Genomic DNA, 26,867 nt, shown 5'->3' with positions numbered 1-26,867 from the left:
TATCTCTATATGTAAAGCAATGTTTTTCAACCCTTTATTTTCATTATCATCAGTCTGGAGATCTTTTTTACACATTTTTCCTTAGTTTTCACCCTTCATCCAAATTTTAATAACACAGCCATGCAGTGTATCTGTTTATGTAGTGTGGCTGTTTGGAGGCCCATGAGCAACTGAAACACCTAAGATTCATTTTCTTCCCCAGGAACCAATTTTCATCACATGGGGACAATATCACTTATATGGAGGATATATGGTGTACAGTAAATTGAGAAAGATAACTAAATGAGTAAAGAGTGCAAACAGGTGTTTCAACCTGTCATGGGCTGTGTTTGTGGCAAGTTCCCATTCTCTCTGTTTTAATTTAGGATCTTTAAGACACAGAGCACTATTTCCATATTTAGAATAGACATAAGATAAAAATAAAAATTGTATTACTTATGGGTCCTGGGGGGGGTACATAGCATGTCTGAAGGCCACACACACACACAGGTCAGGGAGCATGTGGAGAGAGAGAAAGAGAGAGAGTAGAATCCATGGGCTAATGCATTTTTGGGTCCAGGGCATTATCCAAATAGGTTTCCTATGGTGAATTTTAAGTGGTGGGTTTAAATCAAGCAGGAATGAGTTCCCTGGGGTGATGATGTGACTGAGAGGTGGACACTGCGGCATATCTGCACAGTCTAATGCAGAGTGTGGGGTCAATGGGCCAGTGAAATAGTTGTATCTAGCTGCCCCATAGTGAGGTGGTCCCCATTCAGTCAAAGTGACCAGCCCCCATGCACCAAAGGCCCAAGTTCCATGGCTGCCCAGCACAGAAGGTGCTTTATGGAGTATTACATAATCCCTACAAAGAATGTCAATCCATTAGCGATATAATGCTTACTGAACTGAAATGAAATTCCCACTGGCCCTTAGGATGGGGTGGCAGAAAATCATTCCTGATATCTTCATGTCACATCTCAAGGGAAAGGAAATAAATTCTTTCATGTGAAGCCCAGTACTTTGTCCTTGTTGACCAGTGGGAATGAAGTAAACATGTGGAAAGCTAAAAAGTATATAAGCACATGTGTCTAATGGTACACCAGGCAAAGACAAGACGGTTTACTTATGCACATGCATACTAAATTAGCAAATGTGTTGATCTCCTAGGATATTTCCAGTGTTATTTGCAACAGTCAATGTGTTAGTCTCTATCCTCCATCAGAACAAATACTCTCCAAAATTTTCTGCCAGGCAAATTAAATGTGAAACATACTATCTGAGTATGCTTAAAGTTCCAGGAAAATGTTTGCCTGGTAAACATTCCATTCACAACAATACATATAGCTATTTATGTAAATTTAACCTCAGAATTACTGTCCCTTCAAAGATGATCCAGTAGAGTAGAAGGGAAAGGGATCATAAAAAGTCATGATATAGGAAAGAAGGAAAAATCATCTAAAAATCACTCACATCACTCGACCTGCTTAAGATGGGGAACCTGGTAATTTGCAGAGGCTACAGAGGGTTATAGTACACCTGATGCCACTCAAAGTGGTCACAGCAAGTTAGACAGGACACACACAGGCACAATAAGTATGGACACATGACTGAGGGTTATGTGTCCTCATGACTGAGGTGTAAAAAGAAAAAGATGAAACTGTGCCCTCTCACCATGACATGCCTCCCACCCTACTCTCAACCCACAGAGTGATATTCACCAGGCCATACTGCAGAGGACTCAGTGACAACTGGGCAAAAACAACCCTTGGTGGAACTAACTTCCCTCTCCACACCAGTAAAAAAAAAAAAAAAAAACAGACTCTCTATCACACTTCACACATAATTTCCATAAGGAGGATCATGAGAAAGACTGAGAAAGAAATAAAATTCTGGAAAAAAACAGAGAAGCCTTGGATTACTGGATTACTGACCATATTGAGGGTTCACAATGTCTGAATTAACAGACATAGCACCAATTAAATTCCTGACTACTTAAAGCAATAGTAAACATAACTGAAAAAAATATTTAAAAATTAGATGTTACCTCAAGAGCATAACACAAAGTTCCTTCTTATATAAGGAAGCTGGAAAAAGTGATAAAATCAACCCTTCATTAATGTAACAGATGGAAATCCATGAAATTCAAATATCACATTGAACCTACAAAAAAGGGAAATTAGAGAAGTTGAGAAAGAAAATCTTCCACATTGAATGTTGACTGATAAGAGCATATAGAAGCTATAAGGAATTATGATATACAATCATTGACAAACTGAATAAAAAGAAAAAAAGTATATGTATTCAATTGAACAGCAGAATGTGCAAACAGTGCTTTATCCAAGTCAAGCTAAAAGTTTAACTAAAGTCCACCTCCCCATCAATTAACTAGTAATCCCCTCAAAATGCACAGAAAACCCACTGATGTAAAAATATTAGCTAATAAAATCTACTTAAAATCAAAGTATTGGTAATATAATTACTGCCAGATAACACCATTTAAAGCAACACCTATATAATTCACACAAATGTCTTCAATATTGCTGTATGTATAAAAGAAAAAAAACTATCAGAAATCTTGGGACTGGCTTAGTAAGAAAATGAAAACATCTTCACAAATTCCCATGATTAGGAACCCCTCCTCAATTTCCAGAAATACCCTCCATCTAAATAGAAACAGGTAAGACACAAAATAACATTTTAATACATTAAAAATTAACTTCAAAAGACTCCTCCAAACTACAGAGATAGTAACACAATGAAATTGGATGAAGGAATGAATGATAGATGCAATGGATACTTGCTACAAAAAACAATGGTTCGAAACAGCCTTAAATACCAGTGGATACATGACAGTGGCAGAGCAACAAAGAAATATTCACTGATGTAATAACGGGATATACACACAACTATCGAATACATTACTTCTAACATGAACAATCAGGATACTATTCAAGTACAATATACCCTAAGGCAATAAACACAGGAAATAACTCCACATGTAAGCCTACCAGGCACGGAACATGTGCTGGACCTCACCTGAAAGAAGTGGCCTGGTCACTTGTATTGTTCGGAATCCAAGGAGACCCACTTTGTTTTTTTAAGTCATCATCCATCCAGACAATTTCAATAAAGGGGATATTGAGCCCCATATATGGGGCAGACACCAATGCACTCAGCTACCTGAGACCCTGGAACAAGCCCACCAACACAGCTAAGGCATGGAGAGCAGCACCACAAGCAGGCAACACCCCATGAATAGCCAGCAAAACCAGGATCTCCCACTTATTGAAGGGTCATGGTGCACTAAGCAAAAGGATGACAGTTTTGGGACACAAGGCTCAGAAATATTAGAATTCCCCCAGGCACATGAGAAGGACAGAGAATAAGGACACTCAACACATAATTTCCTAAATGTCAAGTCTCCACGGAGAAGACTAAGTTCGTACACGTGAAATCCAAGACGAGACCCACGAAGCACTAGGAGAAAGACAACGTATTTCCGTTAGGAGAAACACCAAACTCTCTTTCACAAACTTGCATAAGTGACAAGATTTCTTAATGTTATTGCATGCGACACATGCTGCTGTCATCACTAAAACAGGGAGTCTCAGGTCGCCCGAAATGGAGGCCAGCACAAAATATTGAGGCATATGAAGAATTAGATACCTGATCATTGACCAAGGCCTAAACCTCCCGTACTGACCTACACACCTCCAAACCCAGGAAATCCTGTGTTCTGTTGACACAGAATTAGCAGAGCCCACAAAACTGAATCCACGCAAAACTGGATGTTACCTCGAGAGTGTTTTCCGTTGGTCCCACCCACAGAAGGGAGTCGCTGCAGGTGTCCAGGCCAGCACTTCCTCAGTCCACCGGGTAACGTACCCGGAATGATATCTCACCCAATCTGCAGAGTACAGGGGCAACAAAATTCCCCAAATGGAACATCTCCTTGCAAGCACTTATAGGATTTCACGTTCCACGCCTGTCTGGCCACATACATGCAAGACCAGAACCCTCGTGCTCACATCGCTGCTGAGCATGTCATACATTGACATTGTCCTCAAAGCCATGACCCAAAGGCTCCCTAGCACCTCCACTGCAACACCATTCCTCATCACTTCACAGACCGTGGAAACCCGCTGAGGACCCAGGAGGGTGGCCGATTCCATCCAGCTTAAAAGTCCAGCATTTCAAAGATATAGTCCCGCCGCTTTCACAAAGGACGGACACGGCAGGGCCTGGAATGGGGGACCGCCATGGACTCAAAAGGCCCTGCCCGGTTCACGGGAAAACCCACAAGGGCGAACGCTGCCGTACCGCGGGAACGGACGGCCAGTCCAATGGGTAACGAAAGAGACCGCTAAGGTTCCATACTGGGTGTCTCTTTTTCAACTCCCAGGCAATGCTTTCACGTAACAACAGTGAACAGAAAAATAAAATGGCGGCCCAGCCCTGCAAGCGGCTCATACCTTTGCCCTCCGGACAGAACAGAGATGGCCCATCAGCTGCTCTGGACGGCTCAGCCAACCAGAGGGGAGAGGGGCCCAGGGGGAGGCCTAGTGGCTTCACAGGGGTATCTCTAACGGCCATTTAGTTCCCCAGGGTCTGGTGAGGACGGGGTAAGGAAGCCACCGGCCACGCCCTCAGAGGGTTTCCACGGTACCCCGCAAGCCACCAACAGGGTGTGCTCACACGGTCGCCCAACTCCACTGCTTCCACGGTACTTCAGCCTTTCACATTTCCAGACGTCACAGGCCTTTCCTCACCCCAAGCTCTACTAACTCAGCTCCCTTCACCTACTGGCGTGGCGATCCCCGTGCTGGACCTCAGCTCGAGTCCTCACTCATTTTGTTCAGATTTCAAAAGTTTCCATTTTTTTTAGACATCATCGATCCAGGCACGCGTACGAAAGGGACCTTGAGCCCCAGATCCGGGACAGACACTGAGCACTGGGCTCTCCTGTCACCCTGGGGCTCGCCAACCCACACTCTTCCACCAGCGAGACCGGCACCACAAGCAATGACCGGCCCCACGGCTGGCTAGCAAGGTGTGGGCCCCGCCTCCAGGCAGAGTCACGATCCCCTCCCCACGGGGTGTGGCACTGATCCCGGGACAAGATCCTTACCGTAGGAGAGAATTCACACTGGACCTTGGGGATGAGGGCGGCCAGAACTGCTCCCTATACTCTTCCTTCACCTCGCCACACCGGGGAGGAGAGAAATTCATCCCTTCGAAGCCCACATCAAACTTCACTGCGTCCTGTGGGGGGAGATTATATCTGTGGGCACGCGGAGACCATGTGTCTTCCTTTTCCAAACTGGCATGAGTAAAGCTAAGGGGCCCGGTCCCTGGTGCTTACCATGTGTGGCTGGGGCATGATGACCGCAAGACAGGGCTGCCTGTGTTCCCACCACTATGACTCTGTGCGTGCAGCGTACTAATTTCATCATCCGTCTCAGACGTGTCTGACCTTGCTCAACGCTGAGCTAAATGTGCCGCCCTAACGTCAAGGAGACAGAAGCCCATGATGGCTCCTCACGTCGTCAATGCCTCACACTCTTTGTGCCAAGTCATTCTTGGCACTTGCTAGGAATTTCTTCATTACTTAAAGAAGTCACGGAAATCGCTCCAAACCCTCCCACGACGATCTGACCAGAATTCGGTCATTGCCTCAGGAGGCCAGGGTTTTCCTCCTTCCACGTCAGTCAGCCCATACAGACGACAAAGCCATACCGCCTGGGTTCACCACTGAGCTCCCGCCAGGGCATTCGGTGACACCAAAATTGCAAAGAACCGGGAAACTCAGGCACCCCGGGGAAAAATGAAAATACAAATACAAAGAAAAGAGGCTTCCTGGGAGACGTGGCTCAACCAGTTAGGTGTACCAGTTCATATGAGAAAGTCCAGAGACCACGTCTCTGCTAAGAAGAATCACGTTCCCTTCTGTGATCGGGGAGCCCCGGACAGAACTTCTCCGAAATCTCCCCTCTGCACGCACTCTCAGCACTCTGCCCTCGACATCTCTCCGGATATCGTTCTCCTATCCCTTGATACACGGTGCGAACTCACTGAGGGTATGGGACTGTGGACCTAACGTCGACGTTACCATCCAAGAATTTGAAACGCGATCATCTGTGGTGTGAAGAGGTTGGATGCAGGATGTATTGGAATCGGGCATTCCAAGGTACAATCGCACTTTTAATATGAGCCGCAGGGGTTCCAGGATCCCCTGAGGACACGGACGCCTACGGGAGCTCGAGCGCCTAAGGGAAAATCGCCTGGCTGCCCATCACCTCGGCACAGAACAACCACCCGGGTGTCGGCTGGTCGTCGTCTGATCACGGAGCGCGCCCCCAACGATGGATACGCTGTGGGCCTGTATGGTAGAGCCTGTGGTTTAGGCGTAAGGGACCACAGTGCAGAGGCAGAACGTGATCGGTACAGGTGAAAGCATCAATGCATCCACGAATGTTCGATGGATCCATCGAATCATCCATCCAGTGAGTGAATCTACCGATGGATGGACTGAAGGATTTTCACGTGTTTGCAAATGTTTTCTGATCCATGGTTGCCTGAAGAGCCCAGGCCTACCCCTATGGAGAAGGATAGCTCAGTGGAAGTGAATTCCTTTGCTCTGTTCCCAGGAAGAACAAACTAATAAAGAAAAAAAACGGGTGCCCCCGAGCGACCCGGTTGACAGCGCCTGTGAAGAATCTACCGGGAACGGTTCCGTGTCAAAAAACAAAAAAAAACATTGACAGGCGCAAACTCACAACACCTTGAGATTGTGAGCACGTCAGTGTCCTCAAAAAAGCCATCCTCACTGGGGAGATTCTTCCAGCCCCGACAAACATGTGAATGGACCCAGTGCAGGCGCAGCCACAGCCCCTGTAACAGAATTAGCATAGCCCACAAAACTGAATCCACTGAAAACTGGATGTAAGTTACCTGGGGAGTGTTTTCCGTTGGTCCCGCCCACAGAAGGGAGCCAGTGCAGGTGTCCAGGCCAGCACTTCCTCAGTCCGCCGGTCAACGTCCCCGGAATGATATCTCACCCAATCTGCAGAGTACAGGGGCAACAAAATTCCCCAAATGGAACATCTCCTTGCAAGCACTTATAGGATTTCACGTTCCACGCCTGTCTGGCCACATACATGCAAGACCAGAACCCTCGTGCTCACATCGCTGCTGAGCATGTCATACATTGACATTGTCCTCAAAGCCATGACCCAAAGGCTCCCTAGCACCTCCACTGCAACACCATTCCTCATCACTTCACAGACCGTGGAAACCCGCTGAGGACCCAGGAGGGTGGCCGATTCCATCCAGCTTAAAAGTCCAGCATTTCAAAGATATAGTCCCGCCGCTTTCACAAAGGACGGACACGGCAGGGCCTGGAATGGGGGACCGCCATGGACTCAAAAGGCCCTGCCCGGTTCACGGGAAAACCCACAAGGGCCGAGGCTGCCGTACCGCGGGAACGGACGGCCAGTCCAATGGGTAACGAAAGAGACCGCTAAGGTTCCATACTGGGTGTCTGTTTTTCAACTCCCAGGCAGTGCTTTCACGTAACAACAGTGAACAGAAAAATAAAATGGCGGCCCAGCCCTGCAAGCGGCTCATACCTTTGCCCTCCGGACAGAACAGAGATGGCCCATCAGCTGCTCTGGCCGGCTCAGCCAACCAGAGGGGAGAGGGGCCCAGGGGGAGGCCTAGTGGCTTCACAGGGGTATCTCTAACGGCCATTTAGTTCCCCAGGGTCTGGTGAGGACGGGGTAAGGAAGCCACCGGCCACGCCCTCAGAGGGTTTCCACGGTACCCCGCCAGCCACCAACAGGGTGTGCTCACACGGTCGCCCAACTCCACTGCTTCCACGGTACTTCAGCCTTTCACATTTCCAGACGTCACAGGCCTTTCCTCACCCCAAGCTCTACTAACTCAGCTCCCTTCACCTACTGGCGTGGCGATCCCCGTGCTGGACCTCAGCTCGAGTCCTCACTCATTTTGTTCAGATTTCAAAAGTTTCCATTTTTTTTAGACATCATCGATCCAGGCACGCGTACGAAAGGGACCTTGAGCCCCAGATCCGGGACAGACACTGAGCACTGGGCTCTCCTGTCACCCTGGGGCTCGCCAACCCACACTCTTCCACCAGCGAGACCGGCACCACAAGCAATGACCGGCCCCACGGCTGGCTAGCAAGGTGTGGGCCCCGCCTCCAGGCAGAGTCACGATCCCCTCCCCACGGGGTGTGGCACTGATCCCGGGACAAGATCCTTACCGTAGGAGAGAATTCACACTGGACCTTGGGGATGAGGGCGGCCAGAACTGCTCCCTATACTCTTCCTTCACCTCGCCACACCGGGGAGGAGAGAAATTCATCCCTTCGAAGCCCACATCAAACTTCACTGCGTCCTGTGGGGGGAGATTATATCTGTGGGCACGCGGAGACCATGTGTCTTCCTTTTCCAAACTGGCATGAGTAAAGCTAAGGGGCCCGGTCCCTGGTGCTTACCATGTGTGGCTGGGGCATGATGACCGCAAGACAGGGCTGCCTGTGTTCCCACCACTATGACTCTGTGCGTGCAGCGTACTAATTTCATCATCCGTCTCAGACGTGTCTGACCTTGCTCAACGCTGAGCTAAATGTGCCGCCCTAACGTCAAGGAGACAGAAGCCCATGATGGCTCCTCACGTCGTCAATGCCTCACACTCTTTGTGCCAAGTCATTCTTGGCACTTGCTAGGAATTTCTTCATTACTTAAAGAAGTCACGGAAATCGCTCCAAACCCTCCCACGACGATCTGACCAGAATTCGGTCATTGCCTCAGGAGTCCAGGGTTTTCCTCCTTCCACGTCAGTCAGCCCATACAGACGACAAAGCCATACCGCCTGGGTTCACCACTGAGCTCCCGCCAGGGCATTCGGTGACACCAAAATTGCAAAGAACCGGGAAACTCAGGCACCCCGGGGAAAAATGAAAATACAAATACAAAGAAAAGAGGCTTCCTGGGAGACGTGGCTCAACCAGTTAGGTGTACCAGTTCATATGAGAAAGTCCAGAGACCACGTCTCTGCTAAGAAGAATCACGTTCCCTTCTGTGATCGGGGAGCCCCGGACAGAACTTCTCCGAAATCTCCCCTCTGCACGCACTCTCAGCACTCTGCCCTCGACATCTCTCCGGATATCGTTCTCCTATCCCTTGATACACGGTGCGAACTCACTGAGGGTATGGGACTGTGGACCTAACGTCGACGTTACCATCCAAGAATTTGAAACGCGATCATCTGTGGTGTGAAGAGGTTGGATGCAGGATGTATTGGAATCGGGCATTCCAAGGTACAATCGCACTTTTAATATGAGCCGCAGGGGTTCCAGGATCCCCTGAGGACACGGACGCCTACGGGAGCTCGAGCGCCTAAGGGAAAATCGCCTGGCTGCCCATCACCTCGGCACAGAACCACCACCCGCGTGTCGGCTGGTCGTCGTCTGATCACGGAGCGCGCCCCCAACGATGGATACGCTGTGGGCCTGTATGGTAGAGCCTGTGGTTTAGGCGTAAGGGACCACAGTGCAGAGGCAGAACGTGATCGGTACAGGTGAAAGCATCAATGCATCCACGAATGTTCGATGGATCCATCGAATCATCCATCCAGCGAGTGAATCTACCGATGGATGGACTGAAGGATTTTCACGTGTTTGCAAATGTTTTCTGATCCATGGTTGCCTGAAGAGCCCAGGCCTACCCCTATGGAGAAGGATAGCTCAGTGGAAGTGAATTCCTTTGCTCTGTTCCCAGGAAAAACAAACTAATAAAGAAAAAAAACGGGTGCCCCCTGAGCGACCCGGTTGACAGCGCCTGTGAAGAATCTACCGGGAACGGTTCCGTGTCAAAAAACAAAAAAAAACATTGACAGGCGCAAACTCACAACACCTTGAGATTGTGAGCACGTCAGTGTCCTCAAAAAAGCCATCCTCACTGGGGAGATTCTTCCAGCCCCGACAAACATGTGAATGGACCCAGTGCAGGCGCGGCCACAGCCCCTGTAACAGAATTAGCATAGCCCACAAAACTGAATCCACTGAAAACTGGATGTAAGTTACCTGGGGAGTGTTTTCCGTTGGTCCCGCCCACAGAAGGGAGCCAGTGCAGGTGTCCAGGCCAGCACTTCCTCAGTCCGCCGGTCAACGTCCCCGGAATGATATCTCACCCAATCTGCAGAGTACAGGGGCAACAAAATTCCCCAAATGGAACATCTCCTTGCAAGCACTTATAGGATTTCACGTTCCACGCCTGTCTGGCCACATACATGCAAGACCAGAACCCTCGTGGTCACATCGCTGCTGAGCATGTCATACATTGACATTGTCCTCAAAGCCATGACCCAAAGGCTCCCTAGCACCTCCACTGCAACACCATTCCTCATCACTTCACAGACCGTGGAAACCCGCTGAGGACCCAGGAGGGTGGCCGATTCCATCCAGCTTAAAAGTCCAGCATTTCAAAGATATAGTCCCGCCGCTTTCACAAAGGACGGACACGGCAGGGCCTGGAATGGGGGACCGCCATGGACTCAAAAGGCCCTGCCCGGTTCATGGGAAAACCCACAAGGGCCGAGGCTGCCGTACCGCGGGAACGGACGGCCAGTCCAATGGGTAACGAAATAGACCTCTAAGGTTCCATACTGGGTGTCTGTTTTTCAACTCCCAGGCAGTGCTTTCACGTAACAACAGTGAACAGAAAAATAAAATGGCGGCCCAGCCCTGCAAGCGGCTCATACCTTTGCCCTCCGGACAGAACAGAGATGGCCCATCAGCTGCTCTGGCCGGCTCAGCCAACCAGAGGGGAGAGGGGCCCAGGGGGAGGCCTAGTGGCTTCACAGGGGTATCTCTAACGGCCATTTAGTTCCCCAGGGTCTGGTGAGGACGGGGTAAGGAAGCCACCGGCCACGCCCTCAGAGGGTTTCCACGGTACCCCGCCAGCCACCAACAGGGTGTGCTCACACGGTCGCCCAACTCCACTGCTTCCACGGTACTTCAGCCTTTCACATTTCCAGACGTCACAGGCCTTTCCTCACCCCAAGCTCTACTAACTCAGCTCCCTTCACCTACTGGCGTGGCGATCCCCGTGCTGGACCTCAGCTCGAGTCCTCACTCATTTTGTTCAGATTTCAAAAGTTTCCATTTTTTTTAGACATCATCGATCCAGGCACGCGTACGAAAGGGACCTTGAGCCCCAGATCCGGGACAGACACTGAGCACTGGGCTCTCCTGTCACCCTGGGGCTCGCCAACCCACACTCTTCCACCAGCGAGACCGGCACCACAAGCAATGACCGGCCCCACGGCTGGCTAGCAAGGTGTGGGCCCCGCCTCCAGGCAGAGTCACGATCCCCTCCCCACGGGGTGTGGCACTGATCCCGGGACAAGATCCTTACCGTAGGAGAGAATTCACACTGGACCTTGGGGATGAGGGCGGCCAGAACTGCTCCCTATACTCTTCCTTCACCTCGCCACACCGGGGAGGAGAGAAATTCATCCCTTCGAAGCCCACATCAAACTTCACTGCGTCCTGTGGGGGGAGATTATATCTGTGGGCACGCGGAGACCATGTGTCTTCCTTTTCCAAACTGGCATGAGTAAAGCTAAGGGGCCCGGTCCCTGGTGCTTACCATGTGTGGCTGGGGCATGATGACCGCAAGACAGGGCTGCCTGTGTTCCCACCACTATGACTCTGTGCGTGCAGCGTACTAATTTCATCATCCGTCTCAGACGTGTCTGACCTTGCTCAACGCTGAGCTAAATGTGCCGCCCTAACGTCAAGGAGACAGAAGCCCATGATGGCTCCTCACGTCGTCAATGCCTCACACTCTTTGTGCCAAGTCATTCTTGGCACTTGCTAGGAATTTCTTCATTACTTAAAGAAGTCACGGAAATCGCTCCAAACCCTCCCACGACGATCTGACCAGAATTCGGTCATTGCCTCAGGAGGCCAGGGTTTTCCTCCTTCCACGTCAGTCAGCCCATACAGACGACAAAGCCATACCGCCTGGGTTCACCACTGAGCTCCCGCCAGGGCATTCGGTGACACCAAAATTGCAAAGAACCGGGAAACTCAGGCACCCCGGGGAAAAATGAAAATACAAATACAAAGAAAAGAGGCTTCCTGGGAGACGTGGCTCGACCAGTTAGGTGTACCAGTTCATATGAGAAAGTCCAGAGACCACGTCTCTGCTAAGAAGAATCACGTTCCCTTCTGTGATCGGGGAGCCCCGGACAGAACTTCTCCGAAATCTCCCCTCTGCACGCACTCTCAGCACTCTGCCCTCGACATCTCTCCGGATATCGTTCTCCTATCCCTTGATACACGGTGCGAACTCACTGAGGGTATGGGACTGTGGACCTAACGTCGACGTTACCATCCAAGAATTTGAAACGCGATCATCTGTGGTGTGAAGAGGTTGGATGCAGGATGTATTGGAATCGGGCATTCCAAGGTACAAGCGCACTTTTAATATGAGCCGCAGGGGTTCCAGGATCCCCTGAGGACACGGACGCCTACGGGAGCTCGAGCGCCTAAGGGAAAATCGCCTGGCTGCCCATCACCTCGGCACAGAACCACCACCCGCGTGTCCGCTGGTCGTCGTCTGATCACGGAGCGCGCCCCCAACGATGGATACGCTGTGGGCCTGTATGGTAGAGCCTGTGGTTTAGGCGTAAGGGACCACAGTGCAGAGGCAGAACGTGATCGGTACAGGTGAAAGCATCAATGCATCCACGAATGTTCGATGGATCCATCGAATCATCCATCCAGTGAGTGAATCTACCGATGGATGGACTGAAGGATTTTCACGTGTTTGCAAATGTTTTCTGATCCATGGTTGCCTGAAGAGCCCAGGCCTACCCCTATGGAGAAGGATAGCTCAGTGGAAGTGAATTCCTTTGCTCTGTTCCCAGGAAGAACAAACTAATAAAGAAAAAAAACGGGTGCCCCCGAGCGACCCGGTTGACAGCGCCTGTGAAGAATCTACCGGGAACGGTTCCGTGTCAAAAAACAAAAAAAAACATTGACAGGCGCAAACTCACAACACCTTGAGATTGTGAGCACGTCAGTGTCCTCAAAAAAGCCATCCTCACTGGGGAGATTCTTCCAGCCCCGACAAACATGTGAATGGACCCAGTGCAGGCGCGGCCACAGCCCCTGTAACAGAATTAGCATAGCCCACAAAACTGAATCCATTGAAAACTGGATGTAAGTTACCTGGGGAGTGTTTTCCGTTGGTCCCGCCCACAGAAGGGAGCCAGTGCAGGTGTCCAGGCCAGCACTTCCTCAGTCCGCCGGTCAACGTCCCCGGAATGATATCTCACCCAATCTGCAGAGTACAGGGGCAACAAAATTCCCCAAATGGAACATCTCCTTGCAAGCACTTATAGGATTTCACGTTCCACGCCTGTCTGGCCACATACATGCAAGACCAGAACCCTCGTGGTCACATCGCTGCTGAGCATGTCATACATTGACATTGTCCTCAAAGCCATGACCCAAAGGCTCCCTAGCACCTCCACTGCAACACCATTCCTCATCACTTCACAGACCGTGGAAACCCGCTGAGGACCCAGGAGGGTGGCCGATTCCATCCAGCTTAAAAGTCCAGCATTTCAAAGATATAGTCCCGCCGCTTTCACAAAGGACGGACACGGCAGGGCCTGGAATGGGGGACCGCCATGGACTCAAAAGGCCCTGCCCGGTTCACGGGAAAACCCACAAGGGCCGAGGCTGCCGTACCGCGGGAACGGACGGCCAGTCCAATGGGTAACGAAAGAGACCGCTAAGGTTCCCTACTGGGTGTCTGTTTTTCAACTCCCAGGCAGTGCTTTCACGTAACAACAGTGAACAGAAAAATAAAATGGCGGCCCAGCCCTGCAAGCGGCTCATACCTTTGCCCTCCGGACAGAACAGAGATGGCCCATCAGCTGCTCTGGCCGGCTCAGCCAACCAGAGGGGAGAGGGGCCCAGGGGGAGGCCTAGTGGCTTCACAGGGGTATCTCTAACGGCCATTTAGTTCCCCAGGGTTGGTGAGGACGGGATAAGGAAGCCACCGGCCACGCCCTCAGAGGGTTTCCACGGTACCCCGCCAGCCACCAACAGGGTGTGCTCACACGATCGCCCAACTCCACTGCTTCCACGGTACTTCAGCCTTTCACATTTCCAGACGTCACAGGCCTTTCCTCACCCCAAGCTCTACTAACTCAGCTCCCTTCACCTACTGGCGTGGCGATCCCCGTGCTGGACCTCAGCTCGAGTCCTCACTCATTTTGTTCAGATTTCAAAAGTTTCCATTTTTTTTAGACATCATCGATCCAGGCACGCGTACGAAAGGGACCTTGAGCCCCAGATCCGGGACAGACACTGAGCACTGGGCTCTCCTGTCACCCTGGGGCTCGCCAACCCACACTCTTCCACCAGCGAGACCGGCACCACAAGCAATGACCGGCCCCACGGCTGGCTAGCAAGGTGTGGGCCCCGCCTCCAGGCAGAGTCACGATCCCCTCCCCACGGGGTGTGGCACTGATCCCGGGACAAGATCCTTACCGTAGGAGAGAATTCACACTGGACCTTGGGGATGAGGGCGGCCAGAACTGCTCCCTATACTCTTCCTTCACCTCGCCACACCGGGGAGGAGAGAAATTCATCCCTTCGAAGCCCACATCAAACTTCACTGCGTCCTGTGGGGGGAGATTATATCTGTGGGCACGCGGAGACCATGTGTCTTCCTTTTCCAAACTGGCATGAGTAAAGCTAAGGGGCCCGGTCCCTGGTGCTTACCATGTGTGGCTGGGGCATGATGACCGCAAGACAGGGCTGCCTGTGTTCCCACCACTATGACTCTGTGCGTGCAGCGTACTAATTTCATCATCCGTCTCAGACGTGTCTGACCTTGCTCAACGCTGAGCTAAATGTGCCGCCCTAACGTCAAGGAGACAGAAGCCCATGATGGCTCCTCACGTCGTCAATGCCTCACACTCTTTGTGCCAAGTCATTCTTGGCACTTGCTAGGAATTTCTTCATTACTTAAAGAAGTCACGGAAATCGCTCCAAACCCTCCCACGACGATCTGACCAGAATTCGGTCATTGCCTCAGGAGGCCAGGGTTTTCCTCCTTCCACGTCAGTCAGCCCATACAGACGACAAAGCCATACCGCCTGGGTTCACCACTGAGCTCCCGCCAGGGCATTCGGTGACACCAAAATTGCAAAGAACCGGGAAACTCAGGCACCCCGGGGAAAAATGAAAATACAAATACAAAGAAAAGAGGCTTCCTGGGAGACGTGGCTCGACCAGTTAGGTGTACCAGTTCATATGAGAAAGTCCAGAGACCACGTCTCTGCTAAGAAGAATCACGTTCCCTTCTGTGATCGGGGAGCCCCGGACAGAACTTCTCCGAAATCTCCCCTCTGCACGCACTCTCAGCACTCTGCCCTCGACATCTCTCCGGATATCGTTCTCCTATCCCTTGATACACGGTGCGAACTCACTGAGGGTATGGGACTGTGGACCTAACGTCGACGTTACCATCCAAGAATTTGAAACGCGATCATCTGTGGTGTGAAGAGGTTGGATGCAGGATGTATTGGAATCGGGCATTCCAAGGTACAATCGCACTTTTAATATGAGCCGCAGGGGTTCCAGGATCCCCTGAGGACACGGACGCCTACGGGAGCTCGAGCGCCTAAGGGAAAATCGCCTGGCTGCCCATCACCTCGGCACAGAACCACCACCCGCGTGTCGGCTGGTCGTCGTCTGATCACGGAGCGCGCCCCCAACGATGGATACGCTGTGGGCCTGTATGGTAGAGCCTGTGGTTTAGGCGTAAGGGACCACAGTGCAGAGGCAGAACGTGATCGGTACAGGTGAAAGCATCAATGCATCCACGAATGTTCGATGGATCCATCGAATCATCCATCCAGCGAGTGAATCTACCGATGGATGGACTGAAGGATTTTCACGTGTTTGCAAATGTTTTCTGATCCATGGTTGCCTGAAGAGCCCAGGCCTACCCCTATGGAGAAGGATAGCTCAGTGGAAGTGAATTCCTTTGCTCTGTTCCCAGGAAAAACAAACTAATAAAGAAAAAAAACGGGTGCCCCCCGAGCGACCCGGTTGACAGCGCCTGTGAAGAATCTACCGGGAACGGTTCCGTGTCAAAAAACAAAAAAAAACATTGACAGGCGCAAACTCACAACACCTTGAGATTGTGAGCACGTCAGTGTCCTCAAAAAAGCCATCCTCACTGGGGAGATTCTTCCAGCCCCGACAAACATGTGAATGGACCCAGTGCAGGCGCGGCCACAGCCCCTGTAACAGAATTAGCATAGCCCACAAAACTGAATCCACTGAAAACTGGATGTAAGTTACCTGGGGAGTGTTTTCCGTTGGTCCCGCCCACAGAAGGGAGCCAGTGCAGGTGTCCAGGCCAGCACTTCCTCAGTCCGCCGGTCAACGTCCCCGGAATGATATCTCACCCAATCTGCAGAGTACAGGGGCAACAAAATTCCCCAAATGGAACATCTCCTTGCAAGCACTTATAGGATTTCACGTTCCACGCCTGTCTGGCCACATACATGCAAGACCAGAACCCTCGTGGTCACATCGCTGCTGAGCATGTCATACATTGACATTGTCCTCAAAGCCATGACCCAAAGGCTCCCTAGCACCTCCACTGCAACACCATTCCTCATCACTTCACAGACCGTGGAAACCCGCTGAGGACCCAGGAGGGTGGCCGATTCCATCCAGCTTAAAAGTCCAGCATTTCAAAGATATAGTCCCGCCGCTTTCACAAAGGACGGACACGGCAGGGCCTGGAATGGGGGACCGCCATGGACTCAAAAGGCCCTGCCCGGTTCATGGGAAAACCCACAAGGGCCGAGGCTGCCGTACCGCGGGAACGGACGGCCAGTCCAATGGGTAACGAAATAGACCTCTAAGGTTCCATACTGGGTGTCTGTTTTTCAACTCCCAGGCAGTGCTTTCACGTAACAACAGTGAACAGAAAAATAAAATGGCGGCCCAGCCCTGCAAGCGGCTCATACCTTTGCCCTCCGGACAGAACAGAGATGGCCCATCAGCTGCTCTGGCCGGCTCAGCCAACCAGAGGGGAGAGGGGCCCAGGGGGAGGCCTAGTGGCTTCACAGGGGTATCTCTAACGGCCATTTAGTTCCCCAGGGTCTGGTAGGACGGGGTAAGGAAGCCACCGGCCACGCCCTCAGAGGGTTTCCACGGTACCCCGCCAGCCACCAACAGGGTGTGCTCACACGGTCGCCCAACTCCACTGCTTCCACGGTACTTCAGCCTTTCACATTTCCAGACGTCACAGGCCTTTCCTCACCCCAAGCTCTACTAACTCAGCTCCCTTCACCTACTGGCGTGGCGATCCCCGTGCTGGACCTCAGCTCGAGTCCTCACTCATTTTGTTCAGATTTCAAAAGTTTCCATTTTTTTTAGACATCATCGATCCAGGCACGCGTACGAAAGGGACCTTGAGCCCCAGATCCGGGACAGACACTGAGCACTGGGCTCTCCTGTCACCCTGGGGCTCGCCAACCCACACTCTTCCACCAGCGAGACCGGCACCACAAGCAATGACCGGCCCCACGGCTGGCTAGCAAGGTGTGGGCCCCGCCTCCAGGCAGAGTCACGATCCCCTCCCCACGGGGTGTGGCACTGATCCCGGGACAAGATCCTTACCGTAGGAGAGAATTCACACTGGACCTTGGGGATGAGGGCGGCCAGAACTGCTCCCTATACTCTTCCTTCACCTCGCCACACCGGGGAGGAGAGAAATTCATCCCTTCGAAGCCCACATCAAACTTCACTGCGTCCTGTGGGGGGAGATTATATCTGTGGGCACGCGGAGACCATGTGTCTTCCTTTTCCAAACTGGCATGAGTAAAGCTAAGAGGCCCGGTCCCTGGTGCTTACCATGTGTGGCTGGGGCATGATGACCGCAAGACAGGGCTGCCTGTGTTCCCACCACTATGACTCTGTGCGTGCAGCGTACTAATTTCATCATCCGTCTCAGACGTGTCTGACCTTGCTCAACGCTGAGCTAAATGTGCCGCCCTAACGTCAAGGAGACAGAAGCCCATGATGGCTCCTCACGTCGTCAATGCCTCACACTCTTTGTGCCAAGTCATTCTTGGCACTTGCTAGGAATTTCTTCATTACTTAAAGAAGTCACGGAAATCGCTCCAAACCCTCCCACGACGATCTGACCAGAATTCGGTCATTGCCTCAGGAGGCCAGGGTTTTCCTCCTTCCACGTCAGTCAGCCCATACAGACGACAAAGCCATACCGCCTGGGTTCACCACTGAGCTCCCGCCAGGGCATTCGGTGACACCAAAATTGCAAAGAACCGGGAAACTCAGGCACCCCGGGGAAAAATGAAAATACAAATACAAAGAAAAGAGGCTTCCTGGGAGACGTGGCTCGACCAGTTAGGTGTACCAGTTCATATGAGAAAGTCCAGAGACCACGTCTCTGCTAAGAAGAATCACGTTCCCTTCTGTGATCGGGGAGCCCCGGACAGAACTTCTCCGAAATCTCCCCTCTGCACGCACTCTCAGCACTCTGCCCTCGACATCTCTCCGGATATCGTTCTCCTATCCCTTGATACACGGTGCGAACTCACTGAGGGTATGGGACTGTGGACCTAACGTCGACGTTACCATCCAAGAATTTGAAACGCGATCATCTGTGGTGTGAAGAGGTTGGATGCAGGATGTATTGGAATCGGGCATTCCAAGGTACAATCGCACTTTTAATATGAGCCGCAGGGGTTCCAGGATCCCCTGAGGACACGGACGCCTACGGGAGCTCGAGCGCCTAAGGGAAAATCGCCTGGCTGCCCATCACCTCGGCACAGAACCACCACCCGCGTGTCCGCTGGTCGTCGTCTGATCACGGAGCGCGCCCCCAACGATGGATACGCTGTGGGCCTGTATGGTAGAGCCTGTGGTTTAGGCGTAAGGGACCACAGTGCAGAGGCAGAACGTGATCGGTACAGGTGAAAGCATCAATGCATCCACGAATGTTCGATGGATCCATCGAATCATCCATCCAGTGAGTGAATCTACCGATGGATGGACTGAAGGATTTTCACGTGTTTGCAAATGTTTTCTGATCCATGGTTGCCTGAAGAGCCCAGGCCTACCCCTATGGAGAAGGATAGCTCAGTGGAAGTGAATTCCTTTGCTCTGTTCCCAGGAAAAACAAACTAATAAAGAAAAAAAACGGGTGCCCCCCGAGCGACCCGGTTGACAGCGCCTGTGAAGAATCTACCGGGAACGGTTCCGTGTCAAAAAACAAAAAAAAACATTGACAGGCGCAAACTCACAACACCTTGAGATTGTGAGCACGTCAGTGTCCTCAAAAAAGCCATCCTCACTGGGGAGATTCTTCCAGCCCCGACAAACATGTGAATGGACCCAGTGCAGGCGCGGCCACAGCCCCTGTAACAGAATTAGCATAGCCCACAAAACTGAATCCATTGAAAACTGGATGTAAGTTACCTGGGGAGTGTTTTCCGTTGGTCCCGCCCACAGAAGGGAGCCAGTGCAGGTGTCCAGGCCAGCACTTCCTCAGTCCGCCGGTCAACGTCCCCGGAATGATATCTCACCCAATCTGCAGAGTACAGGGGCAACAAAATTCCCCAAATGGAACATCTCCTTGCAAGCACTTATAGGATTTCACGTTCCACGCCTGTCTGGCCACATACATGCAAGACCAGAACCCTCGTGGTCACATCGCTGCTGAGCATGTCATACATTGACATTGTCCTCAAAGCCATGACCCAAAGGCTCCCTAGCACCTCCACTGCAACACCATTCCTCATCACTTCACAGACCGTGGAAACCCGCTGAGGACCCAGGAGGGTGGCCGATTCCATCCAGCTTAAAAGTCCAGCATTTCAAAGATATAGTCCCGCCGCTTTCACAAAGGACGGACACGGCAGGGCCTGGAATGGGGGACCGCCATGGACTCAAAAGGCCCTGCCCGGTTCACGGGAAAACCCACAAGGGCCGAGGCTGCCGTACCGCGGGAACGGACGGCCAGTCCAATGGGTAACGAAAGAGACCGCTAAGGTTCCCTACTGGGTGTCTGTTTTTCAACTCCCAGGCAGTGCTTTCACGTAACAACAGTGAACAGAAAAATAAAATGGCGGCCCAGCCCTGCAAGCGGCTCATACCTTTGCCCTCCGGACAGAACAGAGATGGCCCATCAGCTGCTCTGGCCGGCTCAGCCAACCAGAGGGGAGAGGGGCCCAGGGGGAGGCCTAGTGGCTGCACAGGGGTATCTCTAACGGCCATTTAGTTCCCCAGGGTCTGGTGAGGACGGGGTAAGGAAGCCACCGGCCACGCCCTCAGAGGGTTTCCACGGTACCCCGCAAGCCACCAACAGGGTGTGCTCACACGGTCGCCCAACTCCACTGCTTCCACGGTACTTCAGCCTTTCACATTTCCAGACGTCACAGGCCTTTCCTCACCCCAAGCTCTACTAACTCAGCTCCCTTCACCTACTGGCGTGGCGATCCCCGTGCTGGACCTCAGCTCGAGTCCTCACTCATTTTGTTCAGATTTCAAAAGTTTCCATTTTTTTTAGACATCATCGATCCAGGCACGCGTACGAAAGGGACCTTGAGCCCCAGATCCGGGACAGACACTGAGCACTGGGCTCTCCTGTCACCCTGGGGCTCGCCAACCCACACTCTTCCACCAGCGAGACCGGCACCACAAGCAATGACCGGCCCCACGGCTGGCTAGCAAGGTGTGGGCCCCGCCTCCAGGCAGAGTCACGATCCCCTCCCCACGGGGTGTGGCACTGATCCCGGGACAAGATCCTTACCGTAGGAGAGAATTCACACTGGACCTTGGGGATGAGGGCGGCCAGAACTGCTCCCTATACTCTTCCTTCACCTCGCCACACCGGGGAGGAGAGAAATTCATCCCTTCGAAGCCCACATCAAACTTCACTGCGTCCTGTGGGGGGAGATTATATCTGTGGGCACGCGGAGACCATGTGTCTTCCTTTTCCAAACTGGCATGAGTAAAGCTAAGGGGCCCGGTCCCTGGTGCTTACCATGTGTGGCTGGGGCATGATGACCGCAAGACAGGGCTGCCTGTGTTCCCACCACTATGACTCTGTGCGTGCAGCGTACTAATTTCATCATCCGTCTCAGACGTGTCTGACCTTGCTCAACGCTGAGCTAAATGTGCCGCCCTAACGTCAAGGAGACAGAAGCCCATGATGGCTCCTCACGTCGTCAATGCCTCACACTCTTTGTGCCAAGTCATTCTTGGCACTTGCTAGGAATTTCTTCATTACTTAAAGAAGTCACGGAAATCGCTCCAAACCCTCCCACGATGATCTGACCAGAATTCGGTCATTGCCTCAGGAGGCCAGGGTTTTCCTCCTTCCACGTCAGTCAGCCCATACAGATGACAAAGCCATACCGCCTGGGTTCACCACTGAGCTCCCGCCAGGGCATTCGGTGACACCAAAATTGCAAAGAACCGGGAAACTCAGGCACCCCGGGGAAAAATGAAAATACAAATACAAAGAAAAGAGGCTTCCTGGGAGACGTGGCTCGACCAGTTAGGTGTACCAGTTCATATGAGAAAGTCCAGAGACCACGTCTCTGCTAAGAAGAATCACGTTCCCTTCTGTGATCGGGGAGCCCCGGACAGAACTTCTCCGAAATCTCCCCTCTGCACGCACTCTCAGCACTCTGCCCTCGACATCTCTCCGGATATCGTTCTCCTATCCCTTGATACACGGTGCGAACTCACTGAGGGTATGGGACTGTGGACCTAACGTCGACGTTACCATCCAAGAATTTGAAACGCGATCATCTGTGGTGTGAAGAGGTTGGATGCAGGATGTATTGGAATCGGGCATTCCAAGGTACAATCGCACTTTTAATATGAGCCGCAGGGGTTCCAGGATCCCCTGAGGACACGGACGCCTACGGGAGCTCGAGCGCCTAAGGGAAAATCGCCTGGCTGCCCATCACCTCGGCACAGAACCACCACCCGCGTGTCGGCTGGTCGTCGTCTGATCACGGAGCGCGCCCCCAACGATGGATACGCTGTGGGCCTGTATGGTAGAGCCTGTGGTTTAGGCGTAAGGGACCACAGTGCAGAGGCAGAACGTGATCGGTACAGGTGAAAGCATCAATGCATCCACGAATGTTCCATGGATCCATCGAATCATCCATCCAGCGAGTGAATCTACCGATGGATGGACTGAAGGATTTTCACGTGTTTGCAAATGTTTTCTGATCCATGGTTGCCTGAAGAGCCCAGGCCTACCCCTATGGAGAAGGATAGCTCAGTGGAAGTGAATTCCTTTGCTCTGTTCCCAGGAAAAACAAACTAATAAAGAAAAAAAACGGGTGCCCCCCGAGCGACCCGGTTGACAGCGCCTGTGAAGAATCTACCGGGAACGGTTCCGTGTCAAAAAACAAAAAAAAACATTGACAGGCGCAAACTCACAACACCTTGAGATTGTGAGCACGTCAGTGTCCTCAAAAAAGCCATCCTCACTGGGGAGATTCTTCCAGCCCCGACAAACATGTGAATGGACCCAGTGCAGGCGCGGCCACAGCCCCTGTAACAGAATTAGCATAGCCCACAAAACTGAATCCACTGAAAACTGGATGTAAGTTACCTGGGGAGTGTTTTCCGTTGGTCCCGCCCACAGAAGGGAGCCAGTGCAGGTGTCCAGGCCAGCACTTCCTCAGTCCGCCGGTCAACGTCCCCGGAATGATATCTCACCCAATCTGCAGAGTACAGGGGCAACAAAATTCCCCAAATGGAACATCTCCTTGCAAGCACTTATAGGATTTCACGTTCCACGCCTGTCTGGCCACATACATGCAAGACCAGAACCCTCGTGCTCACATCGCTGCTGAGCATGTCATACATTGACATTGTCCTCAAAGCCATGACCCAAAGGCTCCCTAGCACCTCCACTGCAACACCATTCCTCATCACTTCACAGACCGTGGAAACCCGCTGAGGACCCAGGAGGGTGGCCGATTCCATCCAGCTTAAAAGTCCAGCATTTCAAAGATATAGTCCCGCCGCTTTCACAAAGGACGGACACGGCAGGGCCTGGAATGGGGGACCGCCATGGACTCAAAAGGCCCTGCCCGGTTCATGGGAAAACCCACAAGGGCCGAGGCTGCCGTACCGCGGGAACGGACGGCCAGTCCAATGGGTAACGAAATAGACCTCTAAGGTTCCATACTGGGTGTCTGTTTTTCAACTCCCAGGCAGTGCTTTCACGTAACAACAGTGAACAGAAAAATAAAATGGCGGCCCAGCCCTGCAAGCGGCTCATACCTTTGCCCTCCGGACAGAACAGAGATGGCCCATCAGCTGCTCTGGCCGGCTCAGCCAACCAGAGGGGAGAGGGGCCCAGGGGGAGGCCTAGTGGCTTCACAGGGGTATCTCTAACGGCCATTTAGTTCCCCAGGGTCTGGTGAGGACGGGGTAAGGAAGCCACCGGCCACGCCCTCAGAGGGTTTCCACGGTACCCCGCCAGCCACCAACAGGGTGTGCTCACACGGTCGCCCAACTCCACTGCTTCCACGGTACTTCAGCCTTTCACATTTCCAGACGTCACAGGCCTTTCCTCACCCCAAGCTCTACTAACTCAGCTCCCTTCACCTACTGGCGTGGCGATCCCCGTGCTGGACCTCAGCTCGAGTCCTCACTCATTTTGTTCAGATTTCAAAAGTTTCCATTTTTTTTAGACATCATCGATCCAGGCACGCGTACGAAAGGGACCTTGAGCCCCAGATCCGGGACAGACACTGAGCACTGGGCTCTCCTGTCACCCTGGGGCTCGCCAACCCACACTCTTCCACCAGCGAGACCGGCACCACAAGCAATGACCGGCCCCACGGCTGGCTAGCAAGGTGTGGGCCCCGCCTCCAGGCAGAGTCACGATCCCCTCCCCACGGGGTGTGGCACTGATCCCGGGACAAGATCCTTACCGTAGGAGAGAATTCACACTGGACCTTGGGGATGAGGGCGGCCAGAACTGCTCCCTATACTCTTCCTTCACCTCGCCACACCGGGGAGGAGAGAAATTCATCCCTTCGAAGCCCACATCAAACTTCACTGCGTCCTGTGGGGGGAGATTATATCTGTGGGCACGCGGAGACCATGTGTCTTCCTTTTCCAAACTGGCATGAGTAAAGCTAAGGGGCCCGGTCCCTGGTGCTTACCATGTGTGGCTGGGGCATGATGACCGCAAGACAGGGCTGCCTGTGTTCCCACCACTATGACTCTGTGCGTGCAGCGTACTAATTTCATCATCCGTCTCAGACGTGTCTGACCTTGCTCAACGCTGAGCTAAATGTGCCGCCCTAACGTCAAGGAGACAGAAGCCCATGATGGCTCCTCACGTCGTCAATGCCTCACACTCTTTGTGCCAAGTCATTCTTGGCACTTGCTAGGAATTTCTTCATTACTTAAAGAAGTCACGGAAATCGCTCCAAACCCTCCCACGACGATCTGACCAGAATTCGGTCATTGCCTCAGGAGGCCAGGGTTTTCCTCCTTCCACGTCAGTCAGCCCATACAGACGACAAAGCCATACCGCCTGGGTTCACCACTGAGCTCCCGCCAGGGCATTCGGTGACACCAAAATTGCAAAGAACCGGGAAACTCAGGCACCCCGGGGAAAAATGAAAATACAAATACAAAGAAAAGAGGCTTCCTGGGAGACGTGGCTCGACCAGTTAGGTGTACCAGTGCATATGAGAAAGTCCAGAGACCACGTCTCTGCTAAGAAGAATCACGTTCCCTTCTGTGATCGGGGAGCCCCGGACAGAACTTCTCCGAAATCTCCCCTCTGCACGCACTCTCAGCACTCTGCCCTCGACATCTCTCCGGATATCGTTCTCCTATCCCTTGATACACGGTGCGAACTCACTGAGGGTATGGGACTGTGGACCTAACGTCGACGTTACCATCCAAGAATTTGAAACGCGATCATCTGTGGTGTGAAGAGGTTGGATGCAGGATGTATTGGAATCGGGCATTCCAAGGTACAATCGCACTTTTAATATGAGCCGCAGGGGTTCCAGGATCCCCTGAGGACACGGACGCCTACGGGAGCTCGAGCGCCTAAGGGAAAATCGCCTGGCTGCCCATCACCTCGGCACAGAACCACCACCCGCGTGTCGGCTGGTCGTCGTCTGATCACGGAGCGCGCCCCCAACGATGGATACGCTGTGGGCCTGTATGGTAGAGCCTGTGGTTTAGGCGTAAGGGACCACAGTGCAGAGGCAGAACGTGATCGGTACAGGTGAAAGCATCAATGCATCCACGAATGTTCCATGGATCCATCGAATCATCCATCCAGCGAGTGAATCTACCGATGGATGGACTGAAGGATTTTCACGTGTTTGCAAATGTTTTCTGATCCATGGTTGCCTGAAGAGCCCAGGCCTACCCCTATGGAGAAGGATAGCTCAGTGGAAGTGAATTCCTTTGCTCTGTTCCCAGGAAAAACAAACTAATAAAGAAAAAAAACGGGTGCCCCCCGAGCGACCCGGTTGACAGCGCCTGTGAAGAATCTACCGGGAACGGTTCCGTGTCAAAAAACAAAAAAAAACATTGACAGGCGCAAACTCACAACACCTTGAGATTGTGAGCACGTCAGTGTCCTCAAAAAAGCCATCCTCACTGGGGAGATTCTTCCAGCCCCGACAAACATGTGAATGGACCCAGTGCAGGCGCGGCCACAGCCCCTGTAACAGAATTAGCATAGCCCACAAAACTGAATCCACTGAAAACTGGATGTAAGTTACCTGGGGAGTGTTTTCCGTTGGTCCCGCCCACAGAAGGGAGCCAGTGCAGGTGTCCAGGCCAGCACTTCCTCAGTCCGCCGGTCAACGTCCCCGGAATGATATCTCACCCAATCTGCAGAGTACAGGGGCAACAAAATTCCCCAAATGGAACATCTCCTTGCAAGCACTTATAGGATTTCACGTTCCACGCCTGTCTGGCCACATACATGCAAGACCAGAACCCTCGTGGTCACATCGCTGCTGAGCATGTCATACATTGACATTGTCCTCAAAGCCATGACCCAAAGGCTCCCTAGCACCTCCACTGCAACACCATTCCTCATCACTTCACAGACCGTGGAAACCCGCTGAGGACCCAGGAGGGTGGCCGATTCCATCCAGCTTAAAAGTCCAGCATTTCAAAGATATAGTCCCGCCGCTTTCACAAAGGACGGACACGGCAGGGCCTGGAATGGGGGACCGCCATGGACTCAAAAGGCCCTGCCCGGTTCATGGGAAAACCCACAAGGGCCGAGGCTGCCGTACCGCGGGAACGGACGGCCAGTCCAATGGGTAACGAAATAGACCTCTAAGGTTCCATACTGGGTGTCTGTTTTTCAACTCCCAGGCAGTGCTTTCACGTAACAACAGTGAACAGAAAAATAAAATGGCGGCCCAGCCCTGCAAGCGGCTCATACCTTTGCCCTCCGGACAGAACAGAGATGGCCCATCAGCTGCTCTGGCCGGCTCAGCCAACCAGAGGGGAGAGGGGCCCAGGGGGAGGCCTAGTGGCTGCACAGGGGTATCTCTAACGGCCATTTAGTTCCCCAGGGTCTGGTGAGGACGGGGTAAGGAAGCCACCGGCCACGCCCTCAGAGGGTTTCCACGGTACCCCGCCAGCCACCAACAGGGTGTGCTCACACGGTCGCCCAACTCCACTGCTTCCACGGTACTTCAGCCTTTCACATTTCCAGACGTCACAGGCCTTTCCTCACCCCAAGCTCTACTAACTCAGC

At 52.5% G+C, this 26,867-nt stretch overlaps 7 pseudogenes; all 7 read right to left on the bottom strand.

Moving 5' to 3' along the window:
• Positions 1 to 4,806: 4,806 nt before the first annotated feature.
• LOC138382268 (small nucleolar RNA SNORD116) lies at positions 4,807 to 4,880 on the bottom strand (annotated as a pseudogene).
• A 3,082-nt stretch (positions 4,881 to 7,962) lies between these two features.
• Positions 7,963 to 8,036, bottom strand: LOC138382267 (small nucleolar RNA SNORD116; annotated as a pseudogene).
• Positions 8,037 to 11,119: 3,083 nt separating this feature from the next.
• LOC138382266 (small nucleolar RNA SNORD116) lies at positions 11,120 to 11,193 on the bottom strand (annotated as a pseudogene).
• A 3,081-nt stretch (positions 11,194 to 14,274) lies between these two features.
• LOC138382264 (small nucleolar RNA SNORD116) lies at positions 14,275 to 14,348 on the bottom strand (annotated as a pseudogene).
• A 3,082-nt stretch (positions 14,349 to 17,430) lies between these two features.
• LOC138382263 (small nucleolar RNA SNORD116) lies at positions 17,431 to 17,504 on the bottom strand (annotated as a pseudogene).
• A 3,083-nt stretch (positions 17,505 to 20,587) lies between these two features.
• On the bottom strand, positions 20,588 to 20,661 carry LOC138382262 (small nucleolar RNA SNORD116; annotated as a pseudogene).
• Positions 20,662 to 23,744: 3,083 nt separating this feature from the next.
• LOC138382261 (small nucleolar RNA SNORD116) lies at positions 23,745 to 23,818 on the bottom strand (annotated as a pseudogene).
• Positions 23,819 to 26,867: the final 3,049 nt, after the last annotated feature.

The sequence above is a fragment of the Eulemur rufifrons genome, chromosome 3 (genome assembly GCF_041146395.1).
Source record: "Eulemur rufifrons isolate Redbay chromosome 3, OSU_ERuf_1, whole genome shotgun sequence".
Taxonomy (NCBI): Eukaryota; Metazoa; Chordata; class Mammalia; order Primates; family Lemuridae; genus Eulemur; species Eulemur rufifrons.
This window is presented reverse-complemented; position numbering and strand designations above follow the sequence as displayed.